Source organism: Gekko japonicus, unplaced genomic scaffold (assembly GCF_001447785.1).
Source record: "Gekko japonicus isolate JY-2015 unplaced genomic scaffold, Gekko_japonicus_V1.1 scaffold1213, whole genome shotgun sequence".
Lineage (NCBI taxonomy): Eukaryota > Metazoa > Chordata > Lepidosauria > Squamata > Gekkonidae > Gekko > Gekko japonicus.
Window position 1 is genome coordinate 40857 of NW_015164709.1, and position 16897 is coordinate 57753.

Genomic DNA, 16897 nt, shown 5'->3' on the forward strand with positions numbered 1-16897 from the left:
GGAGAAAAATGGCAGCCACAGGGCTGAGGCAAAGAAAACGGTGCTGATGTGGACAGCACCTCCTAAAATGTGCACCTTCCCATCCAGATGGCTTGCTATGTACTTGGACTGTGTTCTTTCTGCAAAGATCATAGCAAACCATGTGGATTCAGTCTTTGTGTGATTTTTTTTCTTTTGGTTACGTAGGGAAATTGGGGAGCATATCTTGAAGGAACAGTTCTTTTTGAACGAGTAGACCTGCAGGAACAGATCTTGCCCCTAGAATACTTGTCAAGGTTCTGCCAACTGTGTGTAGTATGTGTTCAGAACCTACAAGACCTTGATGATAGGGTATTCAAATGTGGGCAAGCATTTGTTTATAAGTTTATAAAACATTGTTAATATTTTAACTTTTATCTCAAGTTTATCTTAAATTAATGTCATACTATCCATGTGAACTGCAAGTAAATCCAAGATAAGTCAATGTCTGCTGTGTTTTGCTAATTAGCTGATTACTGGTTTCTCTGCATAACTTTGAATGCCATTCACCAGAGATAATCTTGCTATTTTTCCACATGATCTCTTATCCCCAAAAGACAGCAACTCAAGCTGAAAGTTCCTGCCCAAGTTGTTGTCTCTCTCTAAACTCCTTCTGACCTACAACTGACCCTCTGAATATGTAAACAAATTGAAGTCGATTCCTGGGTTGGTATCCCATGATGGCTGGCTATTTAAGTACAATTTTAGAACACCAATGAGTCTAACATGAGCCCTGTTAGTATTCCACACACAAAATTGTGTAATTTGCCTCAAAATTCTCTTTGTGTGTTATACTTTTCCAATGAATACAAGAGGCCTTTCAAATTATGATCTTCCTTTAAATGTATTTTAAAGAAATCTTCATTGTTAAAAAAATGTGGATCTGCTGAAACCACTATTGTTGTTTTTCTTTATTTTAAGAGTATTACCCAAATAGTCTTTGATCTTTTCAATCACAAGAAGATTTTTTTAAAAAGATGTGAGGTTCCTTTGCCATCTCTGTTTGCATGTAGTGCCCTAGAGTGCAGTTCTATATCCACTGATAACTCAGCAGCTGAGGAACTTCGCATAAGCCTGCTCCAAACTTCTCAGCTGTTGACAGGCTTGACTTGCTGAGAACACTGGTTAAATATAGCACAAGCGAGCTGAGCTCAACAAAGTCATTGCTCTTAACAGTGTGCAGAGAGACCAGGAGAGGGGAAATGCAATCTTAGAACTTCACTGCCAAAGTCTACGACCACAAAGCAACAGTTGTGGGTGGGGGCAAAAAAAAAAAAAAGAGAGGGAGAGAGAGAGAAAGACAGACAGACAGACAGACAAGGCTTTTGAACAAAAGCCTGGGTGAAACATAAGAGAGAACTGGTACCTCCTTTTTCTTCTGTCTAGCATTTCTCTGAACAGGAACTACGTTCCTCTTCTGCTCTCTTCCCTGTTTCCTGCATTACTTCAGTCTCTGGTAGATCTAGAAAAGAAAGCTTATTTCTCTGTGTTCTTCTGGGCTGAGTATCCTCAGTTCTTCTGATGATGCAAGCTAAATTTCTGAAGTCTTCCAAGAACAGAGTGCCTTACTGAAAGACCTGCGTCTAGGGGCTTGTGGCTGGCAGGTAAGTCTGAACTGACTTCTTCTCCAGTGGATTCTTTCTGTAAGAATTATTATTATTGATTGTAAAGGTTTCCTTGGTTCTTTCCCTTTTCTTCTCCTCTGAGTGTTTTGCTTAATTTGAGAAAACTTTTTGATAAAAGCAAAGTCTTTCTGTAGGTTGTATCAGTACAGGAAAATCTTTGTGTTCTTCAAACAATCTGTTTAACAAGTGAGACAACTGGGAAAATTTTTGAAACATTACAGGGCTAATGAGAGAGGAGATAGTACATGAAGACATAAGATCTAAATGAGCTGTGCAATGTCACCTTTGTATAAACTTATGTTACCAGAAGACACATTAAGATTTTGCTTTTTAAAAGATTGACTTGCCGAGACTCGAATCATAACAGCTATAAAATACAGTAATGAAGCCTGGATGGTAAGTAAGAGGAAATAGTCATATTATAAAACAATTATTTGTCTATATCTTGCCTGTTGCTTTCACTGATCTATTTTTGTACATCTGTCACTGTGTATGTATACCTGGTACATTTCGTCCTGCACTTCTGACAATAGCCCTAAGTGCTTCTGCTGGTATCAAGAATATCTATCACATTAAATCACTCTTTGAATGTTTACTTCATGGGAATAACTTCATGAGTCTATTCTCTGGGCACTCATTAACTAGGATATTTTTATACATAGCAATGACTGAATTTATTACTTTAAACATTATATGTATATAGAGCAGTACATAATTTACCCTCTTTCTAGAATCAATGTTTTTCTTTCTTAGTTTGAAAGAAATAAAGCACTTGGAAGGAACTCCCATTGACTTCAGGGAAACATAATTCTAGCCAAAGATATTCAGGACTGCAGTTTACAGCTGATAGTTTTGGTCAGGTAGACACATAATTGTGTTTAATGTTTAACTATCTAAAACAAGCGTTTTTTTACAAAATAAACAAATAAGCACCTATAATCTATTACTGAAAATTCAGTGCTTTTTTTTTTAAAAAAAAGTGATATAGGAAAAATGTAGTTTGTAATAGTAAGATATGTTGCTCTAGGTGGGATTGCTGCATTTTCTGCTTTGATTTCTAATTCAAAATGTTTATTCAGTAGAGGTACTGGGAAGATAAGAATGCTTTGTTCCAGTTAAATGTATACATAGCAGGGAGGGGCCATGGATCAGTAGTACAGCATCAGACTGTCATACAGAACGTCCTAGGTTCATTTCCTGGCATCTCCAGTTAAAAAAATCAGGTAGTAGCTGATATGAAAGTATGGTGCACTAAGAATGAGGCAGAATTCCATAAAGCATTGAAAAGTTTTGTATTATTCATTTCCCACCTGACATATGCCAAATGCATCCTTTGATCCAGTATCAGTTGTAGGCATTAGATCAATTTAATCAGGGTCCTGTCCTGGGTTCCCTTCTGCCCCACTGAATACATTCTGACCTCCATTTTTCCTTGTAGTGCATATTATCTGCCCCTGCTTCTACTGCCCTCTGTCTCTTCTTTCACCCAAAGAACCAATCACCTTCAAGTGCCAGGAACACAACTCCCAGACGTCTAATGGAATGGGCAACTCTTCTTTTACCAAACGCTTTGGGCTAGTGAGGTCAAAACAAAACTGAATTATCATGACAGCAACCTGATACAACAAGCAAGCAGATACCAAATACCGGGCCCCTCAAATTTCATGTAAAGAGATACATCCCATTGCAGTGAAGATTTATCCGAAGGGAACAGAATGATACAATACAAAACAGACACAGCACAGCCCTAAGGAGACGTACACCCTTCTAAATCCACGGAAGTCAAGAGGTTTAGAAGTATTGTTGAGGATTACACAGTTTAAGAGTTCTTGAGAAACTTGGGATGGCTTAATTATCTCCCCCCCCCCCCAATATCTCTTTTCTCAAACAACAAGCTCAGGATTCAGTCCAAATGGAGCTCCTGAAAACTGATTGGGTGATTAGTTTCACCAAATAAAAAAAAACCCCGTGATTATAATCTCGTCTTTTCCCACTGTAAAGTAGGTATGCAGGCTAAAATTACTCTTCTCAACAGTTGTCCACAAAAGGACTCTGGGATTTTCCTATCAAATCTGTGAAATATGTAACATATCCTTTTCAGCAGCTGTGCTCAGATTGTTAATAGCTTTGACCATTTTTCAAAAGTTAAAGCAAGTTAAGTGAGTCCTTAGAATCATAGAATGTTAGAGCTGGAAGGGACCTTGCAGGTCATCTAGTCCAACCCCCTGCACTCTGCAGGAGCATAGCCGAAAGATAGCCCTACAACATACCTGAAAGAGGGTCGTCCAGCCTCTGCTTGAAAATAATCAGCGAAGGAGCATCCACCACCTCCCTTGGGATGGGCTAGAAATGTATAGAAATAATGATTATTGCCTTTGGCTAAAAATGTTGGTGGTAACTGCATCTTCCATAAACAAAGAGTTCTGTCTTTTCTCTGCACACCCTCAATTCCTTCATGTTTTCATGACCTTACAGAAGTCACAAGAACAGGACTTCTTCTCAGTGGCCTGATCCTACAAGCATGGGCTCCTGGTGATAGGCAGCTGCCTATTCTCTGTTTCATAAGAATAGTGTCAATAATGCTGACTTACTCTGTGTAATCTGCCTTGAGTCCATGTGAGAAAGGCAGAATATCAATAATGTAAATAAATGACACTGCTTTTGTCACCACAATTTTGATTGGTTGGGCAAGAAGGTCCAACACCACTATGGGGATGGATTGGGAGGCAAAAAAGGCCCTGGAAAAGGGCCCTACCTAGGGCCAGTGCTACCATTAAGGCCAACTAGGCCACCGCCTGAGGTGCAGACCTCAGAGGAGTGCAGAGGTCAGTGAGCGCTGTGAGGACAACAGTGAGAGCGGCACTGACGATGAGCAGGAATCCCTGTCTCCAGCTGCCTCGGGGCTCACCTGACGGAGAGAAAGAGAAGCAAGCAGCCCTGTGCCACCTGGTCAGTTCTGCGCCGACACTGTCAGTGTCCTTCCCCAGTCACCCTTGCCGCCCCTCCAGGCGCCCCTGGGCCTGGCACGCAAAGCAGGGCTGGTTGGCCATGACCTGGGGGACACCCCCCACATCAAAGAAAGGTGAGAGGAGGAGCCGCTCTCTCAGCCAACTGTTGACCCAGGGCACACTCTAGTCCCTCTCAGTGTCCTCTGCCCTTGTGCCTCATCCCACTCCGTTGGAGCTTAACCAAGGGGCACTGAGGTAAAAGAGCCACCCTGGCCTTTGGGCTACCCAAAGAGCATCCTGCCTGGCAGGGCTTGGTGGCCATAAGCGCAACTGCCCTCACTTAGCTGCGGCATGACTGCCCCTCACTCTCCTCCAAAGCCCCCCCCTGAGATGGCATTCTCGCCCCTCCAACCAGCCACAGGCTCTCAGTTAAAAAGTTAAGTTTTAACTTAAAACCATGCTTAAAACATTAACACTCTTGCAATATTTTGTTCATTTAACTGACACCCCTTGCTCTAAATTATTACATCAAAATGTCTGTGCTGTTGCAATCTTGAGTATACTGTTCAAGAGTGTATCTGTAAGCTGCAAACCTACTTTTGATTTATTGACATTCACTACAGAAATCTCATGCTAAGAGTTCTGAGACTAGGGCCCAGAGGAAAACATGAAATGGCTGGACATTGCAACCTTTTGTACATAAGTTGCTTCATGTGCTGGTCAAGAACATGAGATGGCACCATGACACAGACTGAGGGCTATGTGTTTGACTAAGTGGTCAGTATCAGCCTACTATCTGGGAAGTCTAAGTTCAAAATCCCTAAAGGGGTGACATGATAGAGGTTTATAAGATATGCATGGGATAGAGCAGGTAGAGAAAGAAGTAATTTTCTCCCTTTCTCACAATACAAGAACTCGTGGGCACTCAATGAAATTGCTGAGCAGTTGGGTTAGAACAGATAAAAGGAAGTACTTCTTCACCCAAAGAGTGATTAACACATGGAATTCACTGCCACAGGAGGTGGTGACAGCTACAAGCATGGACGGCTTCATGAGGGAATTGGATAAACATATGGTCCATCAGTGGCTATTAACCACAAGACAGGAACCCTTGGTCTGGGACAAGATATAGATAGAGATAGGAACTCTCGGTCTAGGGCAAGTGATGCTCTGTATTCTTGGTGCTTGGGGGGAGGCAACAGTGGGAGGGCTTCCAGTATCCTGGCCCCACTGGTGGACCTCCCGATGGCACCTGGTATTCTTGGCCACTGTGTGACAGAGTGCTGGAGTGGATGGGCCATGGGCCTGATCCAACATTGGCTTCTCTTATGTTATTATGTTCTTAGCATGTGCACACTTCTTCACATACATTGAAACAGATTTCCTCAAATATTACATGCAGGTAGGGGGAGTTAGTTGTCAGGAAGAGATGATTAGAGTCAAGATGAATAAGTAACTGAGCAATAAAAACAGCAAGACTGGAATAACAATACAGTAGGATGTGTAAATTGCAGTTCTCTGCATAGGACAAACAGGTCAAACCCTACACCAAAGGGTAAATGGACACAAATCTGACATCAAGAATCGCAAAACTGAGAAAACTGTAGGAGAACTACTGCTGCAAAAGAGACTATTTGGTTTGGCAGTTAAATCAGTTGAACACACTGGAGCATCAGCACTTGACCTGAAGGAATTGGTGACAAAATTTGCAAAGGAAAAGGCACACAAAATGAGATTTTGATGTGCCTGAAATGGAAACATTCAAGAGCCTTAATTTTTGACATCACAGTTCACAGGATTATTCAAAATGATCGATGAGTTCTGTGCTAAAACTGTTTTCTGTTTGAGAAAGAAAACCAAAGGCTGTCATTTTACTTATTCTCACAATTTTTTAAAAAAATTAGCAATGGCCCCGTTCACACACTGAGTTTGCCGCGGGAGAGCCACGATTGAATGGTGGAGTTTCCAGGCGCGATCACACCGCAACATCTGGCAAGTGGAGCGCACACGTGGCCAACCTGTGACTTACTGCCGAAAATGCGCGATAAAAAACTACCTCCTTGAAGGTACTAGCAACCAGTTTGCCATGGGCTGCCTCTGGACTCCCTCGGTGTGATGGTGCTAGCGCGCCGCTTTTCCCTCCGGCCCCTCATTGACGCGCAGACACAGAGGGAAGGAACCGTGGCGTGCCACCAACACGTGGGATAGTGTTCTGGTGGCTCTAATTGCAGCGGCGCAAATAGCCCTGCCTCCCCCCTGCGTTATCCGGCTCGTGTGATCGGGGCCAATGTCAAGTTTTGTGCTTTTAATTTTTGCTAGAATTCATCTGTTTTTGAAAATTGGTTAGTGGGGGGGGGGCGCAAGTAGTTAGCCTTGCCTAGGGTGCAAAAAAACCTGGCACCAGCCCTGGCCCTACCCCACTGGACAGAGGGGGGAGGAGAAGTAGACTTCCTGTTTTACACAGGGTGAGTGAAGGCTGCCATCTCCCATGGTGGCTGCCACATGCCTTGCATGGGCTACCTTGCATAAGACAAAGCTCACCTTACCCAGGGTTGGGGATGCCTTGGTGGTAGACAGCCCCCCCAAGCCATTACCCCCCCCCCCCCCGGGCTTTTCCTGGTGGCCATATTGCCCAATTTGCTCCTGGCCAGTATGGATATCATTTGTTACTGGGCATAGTTATTTCTTTTTCTATGACATTTCTTGGGGTGCTTTTGTTGTTATTTATTTATTTACTTACTTTATGTCTGTTCAAATGCAGCCACAGGCTCAGCATGGGTGGCACTGTTCAAAAGTATGTGCAACTGCAGAATTTGTAAATCTCTTGCTTCTGCTGTGATCTAAATTTAGATTGTAAATTGAGTCCTGTCTTTTGCTTTGGTTAGCCTCTAAATCATCACATATATTGATGGCATTGCACACGTCAAACACAATAATAAAGAGAGGGGTTATGGTGCAAACCTTCCCAGTGTGCTGTCTGAAACCTCTGTTTTGTGGTCCACAAATGCCAAATCAACTGTATAAGTATGTAGCATCAGATCTGATTTTAAACATGCAGAACAGTGAGTTTAATCTTGAAATGGTAGAATGGACTGTACCAATGCAGATTAGGGGGTGCCCTTTTGGAGTTGTTTCCTCACTTCAAAAGTCCCATCAATGAAAGATCTAGCAAATCAGGGAGAAGAGTTCTAGCTCAGAGAAGCATTTTCAGAGATGCCTTTTAAAAAATGAAGGGAGAATTCAAAAGTGTGGTTCCCCTACCTGCAGATTTTAATGGTGCAGTGCATTCTATCACCTCTGGATTATATCACTTTTTCTTCTGCTGGCATGGTTGAGGCCCCCATGACCAAAATGCTTAATAGTTCCTGCTTTGATCATGGCTTGGTATTCACTGATATCCCAGGCATAGGGCCCCATAGCAGAACCAGGCAGATGTGCAGAAACACAAAGAAGCAGAACCAGGCAGATGTGCAGCACTTCAAAAGCTTCTGTGGTGCAGTGAAAAAGGCAAATGTACAAAAAAAAACAGAGTAGGTGCTTTTTGGGCTCTTGCAAAATCAGTTATCACAAGGGAGAATGCTAGCCCAGAGCTCAGCACCATTGCCTGAGTAGCAATCCTCCTAGCTAGAAAGCTCAAGAAGGAATTGAGCTGCTCCCTCCCTGTAATTGTTTGCACCTGCTTACAGATGCCTCCTTCACCATTTTAGGTATTAGACCGTTGTGTATGTTTGAGTGATTAATGCAGCAAAGTATTTGACAACTGTGTGGAATCTTGACGGTCAGGGCTGCCTCCTGATAGGGCATTTCTGGCACTGAATCACCCACTCACTGCAACTTCTTCCTTTTGGTGTCTCCTTATCATCCTTCCCAAAGTACAAAAATAGTGATCTTTGTCATCTGTGCTGGCCTCTGTTCTGTGTCACTCCCTATTCTCTGTTCAGTGCCCTGGCTCTGTGATTTGTTCTACATCAACTTTCCTCGTGTCACACTTAACATAGTTCCACTCTTGTGCCTGTTCTTCTTCCCCCCGGGACAGGCAGTCTGTATCTTTCTAATTCATTTCCGTTGGTGCCTTATTTGCAATTGCTAACAGACTTCCTTTTCTCCTGAAATAAGCATTTTAGTCTGTTACCAAATACATTTCAAATGTGCTGAATTTGTTTTTTAAATACTATATTTTTTTAAAAAAAGAAATCAATTTAGCTCATATATTATTTCCCATAATTTTGGTTTCAAATTGTGTAAACCATCCAACTCTGCTTCTTCAGGTGTTAGTCTATGGCCCAGCTGAGAGACAGTTAAATTCCACTGAAATCAAAAGGGTGTAATTTAGCTGTGACTCACTGTACGCATTACCTAAGGGCAACTAGCTCTTTCTAGACTGAAAATTATCATTATAAAATTCTACTCTTTCTGTCCATCCATTTGGGATCCTATGTTTTCTTTTAACAACACAGGAACTTAGAAATAGATTCACTTCATAGCGGCGGTTTCATTTCACTCTTGACTTTTTGACCTAAGGTGTGCAAAATATTTTCTCACCAATGTTTTTTTTTTTTAAATGTAATCAGACATTAAATACACAAGATAAGCATCAGTTCCTGTTTTTCATTTCCTGGTTTTTTCCTTCTTTTCCTGTATTGCAATTTCCTAATTTGTTAAAACTCATATGCTGTAAGAAAATGGTAAGAATTTTATGTGCAGGGGTGGACTGGCAAGTTGAAAAGGCTCAAGAGCAAGCCAAGCTGAGTGCTTCCTACAATGATACAAGCCAGCTCTCAGGGGCACTAATCGGTACACACATTACTTCTTCCTGCAGGGTCACCAATCTACAGTGATAGCGAAGGAGGCAACTGGTGAGCTTGGCTCTGCTACTCCCATTTTTGTCCCCAACCTTAATTGAGGCCCCACATCGCTGCTGCTAACTAAGAAAAACCACCGAGGAGTTCCATCAGCATCCCATCTGATGTGGCCCTTTCTCACCTCTGCCCGCTCACTCTATCTTGAGGGATACCACCTTTTCCAAGCTGCTATGGGTACTTCATTCAAAAACTCAAGGATAGGTCCAAAGAGGCTCTTCCACTGGCATACCAACATTTATGCTAGAACATTAGCACATGCAGTACAGGAGAAGATGAGATCATTTCTGCTGATTCCCCTTCCTACGTCAGAACCCACACTTTATCACCACACTGTTCATGGGCCCCTTGATCTTCAAGTGCAGAATTTTTGGAGGCCGAGCAGACTAAAGCAGAAAAGGGTTGGTAGGTGGGAAAGCCACATTCCATGAGCTTTGTTCCACTGCTGGTACTTTCTATCTAATACCAAAAAAGTTTCCTTACCTTTTGGATGACCATTGGCTAATCATTAGCTCCCACTGATGAAATGTCAGTTGACTACCCTAGGCTATTAACCAGCAATCTCTGTAACAAAAGATTGGCTATCTGTCAAGGATAACAGAAAGGTTCCAGAAAAGAAACAGCAAAGATGGGGCTGCCATCAACCTACATACAGGCCGAGTTCAAACTGGCAATTTGAAGCGCTAGGGAGTCGTGGCAAAGAAGACCGGAACAGACCGGGAATGGCTTGTTCACGGTATTCCCATTCACACTGCAGCGAATGAAGTGGGGGGATACTGTGGAGGAAGTGCAAGGGAGTGTTTGCACTGTCGGCCCGCCCCTGGCGGGCTGTTAGTGGCTGTTTCTGTGCTCCACTGTATGCACCTATGTGCATGGGCGCCTGCCGTGGAAACAGCCAGCGCCTATTATCAATGACTGTGGGTTGTTCCCGCCTTAGTAGTGCTTGCGTTCACACATCAGGGAACCAGAATCAACCCGCTCTATACACGGTTTGCTACCACTTTCACTTTCACTTGGTACTTTTTAAACTCGTGAGGGAAGCAGCACAAGATAGCTTGAGTAAGGCTGGGGGACGCCTGACAGATGTACCTGTGTGAACCCGCCCCTTTAATCTGCTACTGAAATGCTCTTGAAATGTTTGGCTGTCAGGCCAAACTGCCAGTCTGAACTCAGCCACAGAAGAGGAAATGCACAGAAGTAATAACAATTCTAGCAGTTTAGGACACCTGTTAATAACGAGTTAATTCACATGAGCCAAAAAGTGTACATAGATGTGTACTAATAAGAATGTAAGGTAACTCTGGGTGAGAGAGATAATGGTTATTAGATTGCTTTACAGCAAGATCCATTCCTGACTCTTCAGTACATGCAAATATTCATTGAATCATTGCAAAGGCACCCAGAAGTTCCCCAGATGTTGGGCCTATTACTCATTAGCCAGATAATGATGTGTAGCCTCTAGAGTGCTTCCCAAGTTGTTCCTATACATGAGGATTCTTTCTGTGATAAGTAAGAAGAATGTTACATTTTATAGAAAGTTGCAACTCTTCAGGACATGTAGATTGTATTTTGAGACTTCTGAATTGCATGTTGTTGTTTTTTAAAATTGTTTTTTAAAAAGTTCCCCAAATAGTGTAACCTCCCCATAGTTCTTCGGACACGTGGGGATAGAATCCAGGGAATTCACCACATATAGAGAAGGATGACAGAAAACAAAGCTGATGAATAAGACAATTGTCATTCACAGAAGCACTTGTGGGGTATGTGGGATTCAACTTGTGAAAAACAAATTGAAATTCTTCCTATGCATAAAGAACTCCATCAGCAAGGAAGAGATTTTCGTGACTCCAGATGCTGGCCAGAAGGTGAACAGGTTTCGAGACACGGCTTCTTCCCTGCTATCTGGAGGGAACTTTGCCACACTGCTGGTTGCCTTGTGGCTATAGAAGGATGGCCTCCTTGGCTCCAGTCACTGGTCACAAGGCAAAAGAACTCATGACAGGATGTTATCTGCCCCTCACAGCAAAAACGATTCATGGGATTTGTTATTAATGGATTTTTAAAGGAAATTATATGTTATTCATTAATTTTTTTTCTATCAGCCACCAAATAAATGTGTCAGCCGCCCAGAGACCTAAGGGAAGGGTGGGTTATAAACCTACAACAATAAATAATAATGATGCCCATGGAATTGTAAATTTCCCCAGTGTCCTCTAAAAATGCTAACAGGCACATTTTAAAATCCACCAATAACAGTGTCTCCATTAATCTGTTTCTCTTCCTTGAACTGAGAAAAAAATATTTTCCTTTGTTTACGTATTTTGGAGATGTTTCAGAATGTGCTTTATGACATGCAACTGACAGAGGAATGTACACACACTGACAGAACCTTGTTTGGAATCCATGGTGCTCAGGCCTGTAGCCAGAGATGGTGTGCTGAGGAAGATTCTCAGGGAACGGGAAAATTACTGCAGAACATCTGAAACATAAATACAGGTAGCCTAAAATATTTAAATAATGATAAAATGACATTTTTAGTAGGGACACTGGATGCCATTGTACCATATGTATCCATTCCAAGGTACAGCAACATACAGTCTCCCTCCAAAACATACACAAAATCAAATGATGACTTTTACCAGAGAGGCAAATATGGGGGTTCAATCTAGATAAAAGCAAATGATTTTAAGGCTTTGCTGAAATTCTTACAGGAAAAAATTAAGCATCTGATTAAACTTCTCACTGAATTTGATGGATCTTTAAAATACTTAGATTTGGCTGTGGCAAATCCATTCTGTGCATTCTAACATACAGTCTGGTTGCGTAGGTCCTATTAACTCTAGTGGCATTTAAGAAGCTTAACTCTGTACAACAAGGCTTTTCCTGTTAATATGAAAGCTCTACTGTGTATGTATGTGGAAATAATTTGATCAGAACACATGAATATAATGTCAGTAGATCACAGTGTCAGTAGGTGTCACTGGATACCAGCGTCAGCTCTGCATCTGACATCTATAGCACAACACAGACTACACCAGGATTTTATATCATGCCAGGAAGGTGTTTTTTTTTAGTGTTCCTATGTTTTTTTTGTAACATTTGTGCTGAAGAAGAGTTCTGGAGAACTCAAAAGCTTGCACACTGGTAGTGTCAATTGGTTGGTCCTAAAGGGCCCAATTCTTCCTCCTAACTGCACCCCCCTGACCTGCACTGTTTGTTGTGTGCGTGGTCCCATACCTCCAGGCATCACCTTTGTAGAGGTCAAAAGGGATGCTGGGAGAAGGGAAATACTAGGAAAACCCACACTGGCAGTTGTTTGGATACAGCTCACTGATTGTGTATTTGGAAAGTAGCCTGTGATGACTATTCTTCAGCATAAAATTGGTGTTTTACTTTCCACCAACAGATGGGTGGTCCCTTTCCTAAAGAATACATAGTAAATAAGGTCAATTAGAAAATATTTCTGTGGTTTTTTGGGAGGTGGTTTTAATTGAAGCTATTGTGAAAATTTTAACACATTAAAATGTTCATGAAATTATATAGCATAGAATTTGTGTACAGGGAACATTGAGTTTTGTTTATTTGCTCTTCCAAATTGATAAGAAATGATATCTGTAATCACTGAATTTATGGGGAAAATGATAAGTAGCATCCCAGTGGAAACACTTTTCATTCTGCAGGGTTATGATTGAAAACTAAAATATAACTGTGTGTATATGTTTTAAGAACAAACATGTTTTCTGGCTTCACAGTCTGCATTGCTGGAAAGAGCGGATGAAAATAATATGAAGTGCAGAGAAATAATCTGGAGCATGAACAGACTCCCTCAAATGACCTGTCTGACAGCATAACTGACATAAACAAGCCAGAATGTAACGGGGTGTGAATACAAGGGTTTCTGTACAGGAACGGCATTGGTTTCCTTACTAAAAATGTACATTGTTGGAGGGCCAATGTGATCCAATTAACAGTACTGAATGTGGACAGAGAGGATCTAGGTTCATTTATGTTTCAAATGTACTTGCTAAATATCATGAGTTCAAATGTCTAAATATTCAGGATTGGATCTGTAGTGGAAGAGAAAGAGTTTCTAGGGCTGTTGAACAATTGTTTGCACCAAGCACTTGCAAAAGAGCTATTCTAAAAGTAGCAACTGTAGATGGTCTTAGTCCTCCACTTGTGCAAGAGGCTGTTGATCACTGGATTTAGTTTCAGTTTGTTCAATGCACTTTCTGGTATGAGGTGCTGAATTGGTCCTTCCGTAAGCAGAATATGTGCAGACCTTTGGATCCAACCTTCATATTTCAATAGTAAAGCAATATTTAATGTTATCGCCAAATAAATAACTATTTACCTCACTCTAATTCAAGTTCCAGCTTCTGCCCTACTTCTGAAAATGCTTGGTTTGGCTTGCTTTCTCTAATACAATCACAAATGTTTTGTACTGACTGTTTCTCAGACCTTCGTTAACAGCTTTTGAACACACAACAAACTAACTAGTCCTCCAGAACATGGACACTAATATCTTGATTGGGGAGAGGCACATGGGGGGAGGGGGTGGTCCAGCATGTTGTCTGTGAAACAGAATCATAATTCCTTGAACTGATGCTAGCTGAACAATATTATGGACATGGGATCCAGTCTCTTCTCAGTCATAAGAATTCAGTGAAAATTGAGATCATAATGAAAAGAGGATGTATAGAGCTCCAGTAGACTAAAAAGAGTAAAAGTGATTGATTAGCAACATTGAAATCATTAGAAATAACATGCTGAAGTAAATTATTCAGCTTCAACATTGATCATTGGTCATGACTGACCTGGGGAACTAGTTTATATAATCAAAAACCAGCCCTTTATACTGGCTATGTGGTGGAATGGTAATCAGATTTTTCAGCCGCAGAACTAGTTTAATTGTATCTGAATTATTTCCCCCACATTTATGCAGACTGAAAATGGCTTCACCCACATGACATAGCAATAGATAAGTACTAATGGCGGTTGGAAAGAACACTGAATATGTGGTCAGGGTTTTCAGGGTGGGAGGAGGAATGCTTTTAGTCTGGAACTCATCCATTCTGATTGCTTTTAATGTAGGACAGAAAGTGGAGAAGCATTTTGAAATCAATTACACTGTTTAATGTTTTCAAAGGATACAAATATGGAAATGCAAAATCCAGTCTAGTGTCGCATGTGAAAATGGCCTGTGATAAGTCCTGAATCTCACCTAGTTCTCAGGAAGAGATAAGATCCCGGAGAGGGGTTTTGGTTGTATTTCCTTTTGGAGTAAATTTAATGTGTATGCAGTTTATGCTGCTCTCAAAAAATTAACCTAGAAAGTCAAATAAAATAATATTTTAAAAAGTGCATGTCCATTTTTACAGAAAGATATTTTTCTTTAAAGTTGAGAGTCAGTCTTTATTACAGCACACAGGCCATTCAGAAGCAGAGAAAAACAGATAAAAATACTTATATAAAATTAATCATCTATATAAAATCTCTCCATACATCACTTTGTCAAGGGTTGGGGTGCAGGCAGAGGGAAGTCCAAGTTCAGTCTGGGGTCTTAAGCCAAAAGGAGCGTTGCAGGACCCGAGAGAGAAAGTCCAAAGCACAAACCGGAAGCAAGGTCGATCAAGCCAGAGTCAGAAGCCAGAGGAGAGGAGCAGGAACAAAGTCTGGAAACAGGAGGCGGAGTGAATGCAAGGCGTTGCAGAGTTGACGAGTTTGCTTCCACAAAGAAGCTAGCCTAGAGCCTGAAGCTAAATAGCCCTCTGCTGCTGTTTCCAGTTAGCACAGCGGCACCAGCAGCCAAGCATCTGTCAAAACTCAGGGCTAACTGACCGACTGCTCTGCAAACGAGTTGCATGTCGCCTGGTCGCCAAGTCCTGGCGGAGTCAGTCTCGTAAGCGAGCAACTCACAGGGGTGAGTCGGGAGGGCTTTCCGCCTGTAGCTGCTCCTCATCAGCTGTTGCTGAGCCAGGTGCTAATGCGGGCAGTGATGGCAAATTGCCGATCTCTGAAGCTTCAGAGGGGCCAGCTGTGGGTTCTGCTGAAGCCGGCCATGTCCCCTCTTCAGCACCCATGACACACTCATCTTAACATCTAACAGTAAAAAGGTTAGAATCTGAGTAAATTATGCACTAGAGATTATCTCAGCCCATTGCAGAACACAACAATTTTGCTACAGAAACAGTAGTTCTTTGGTCAACCCCTGCCAATAAGATTTTGGGAGTACATAGAATCTACAGTGGAAAACACATTGACCAATGTCTCAATCAGGTTATCAGAACAAGGATAAAATCTACAATTAGATGGAATGTTTTTTGTATCTTCCTGACAGGAGTGCAGATGGTATCATGTTAAATCTAGCCAGCATAAAGACATGACAATATCTTGGAACTGTTGATATAGATATGTAACATGCATACTGCTGTGGGATCATTGGAGCTGAGTTAAATAGTAGGGGAGAGCACACACCATGGGCTTTAGAGAATGCATCTTAGATAGGAATATCCTTTATACAGCCATTAATAATTAAATCAGCTTTATTAATTTTTTAGAAATGGCAGGGAGACCAAAAGTAGTCAATTTCTCATCTGCTGTGTTGAGCCAAATTGGAGTATAAGGATCAGTCATCAGGCTGTAAAGAAAATTGTTCTGATCATCAGTGAACAAAAGTCAGATTCTAAATCTAAACTCTGATAGCCAGGCCAAATTTATAAGTGACATAAGACAGTTTCTAATCTAAGGGCCACAGGGGGTCTCAACTAAAGTTGAGAAAATTTAGCTGTTGGGAGTTTATAAGCCTTGTTCTGCTTTGTGAAAGAAGAAAAATTGTCATCATTTTATAAGGAACGAAGCCAAACTTTAGAAGAACTGGAAAAGTAGCAGTGTTAGAAGCATTCAATTAGTTATCTGATTTTATACCCCATTTTTGTGAAAGCCTCATTGTATGTGGGTGGCACTGTGTCCTTGCTCATTGTGCTGGTACAGTAGTTGCTGTTACTGTTTATCAAATATATTAGTTTTTTTTTAAAAAAGAGGAAAATATAAAACAAACAAGTATGTGATTGAAAGCAGTAGACTATTGACGTCATCCTCATATACTGCTGCCAACTTCTCTTGTTTATTGATGAGATCTCTGTGAAAATTAGGTCTTTCCCACACAAAGATGAATCACAGGAGAACTAATGGGGCTAAGAAGCCTTTTTTTGTTCTTCAGATCCATTTTCACTCTGTGTCCTAAGGCACTTAAGCTAAAGTAACCCTGTAATAGCTTGAGTTCCAGTAACTGAACAAGGCTAACATAAGGAAAGAAGCAGTGTAAAGTCTGTGGTGCTATTTCAGCATGGCAACCTGAGCAGTTAAGGAAATGAAGCAATGGTCATTTATTTGGAGATTTGCAGTTACTGTGACAACAAACATATAAACACCCCCCCCCCCCGAC

General features: G+C 41.5%; 1 protein-coding gene across 2 annotated transcripts in view; it reads left to right on the forward strand.

Moving 5' to 3' along the window:
• The first annotated feature begins 1196 nt into the window (after positions 1 to 1196).
• FILIP1 (filamin A interacting protein 1) overlaps positions 1197 to 16897 on the forward strand; it is a 140620-nt gene continuing 124919 nt past the window's right edge. For both annotated transcript variants that reach the window (XM_015409539.1, XM_015409540.1), the window contains exon 1: positions 1197 to 1622. The gene's annotated coding sequence lies outside the window, so the exon portion shown is untranslated. The remainder of the gene's footprint in view (positions 1623 to 16897) is intronic.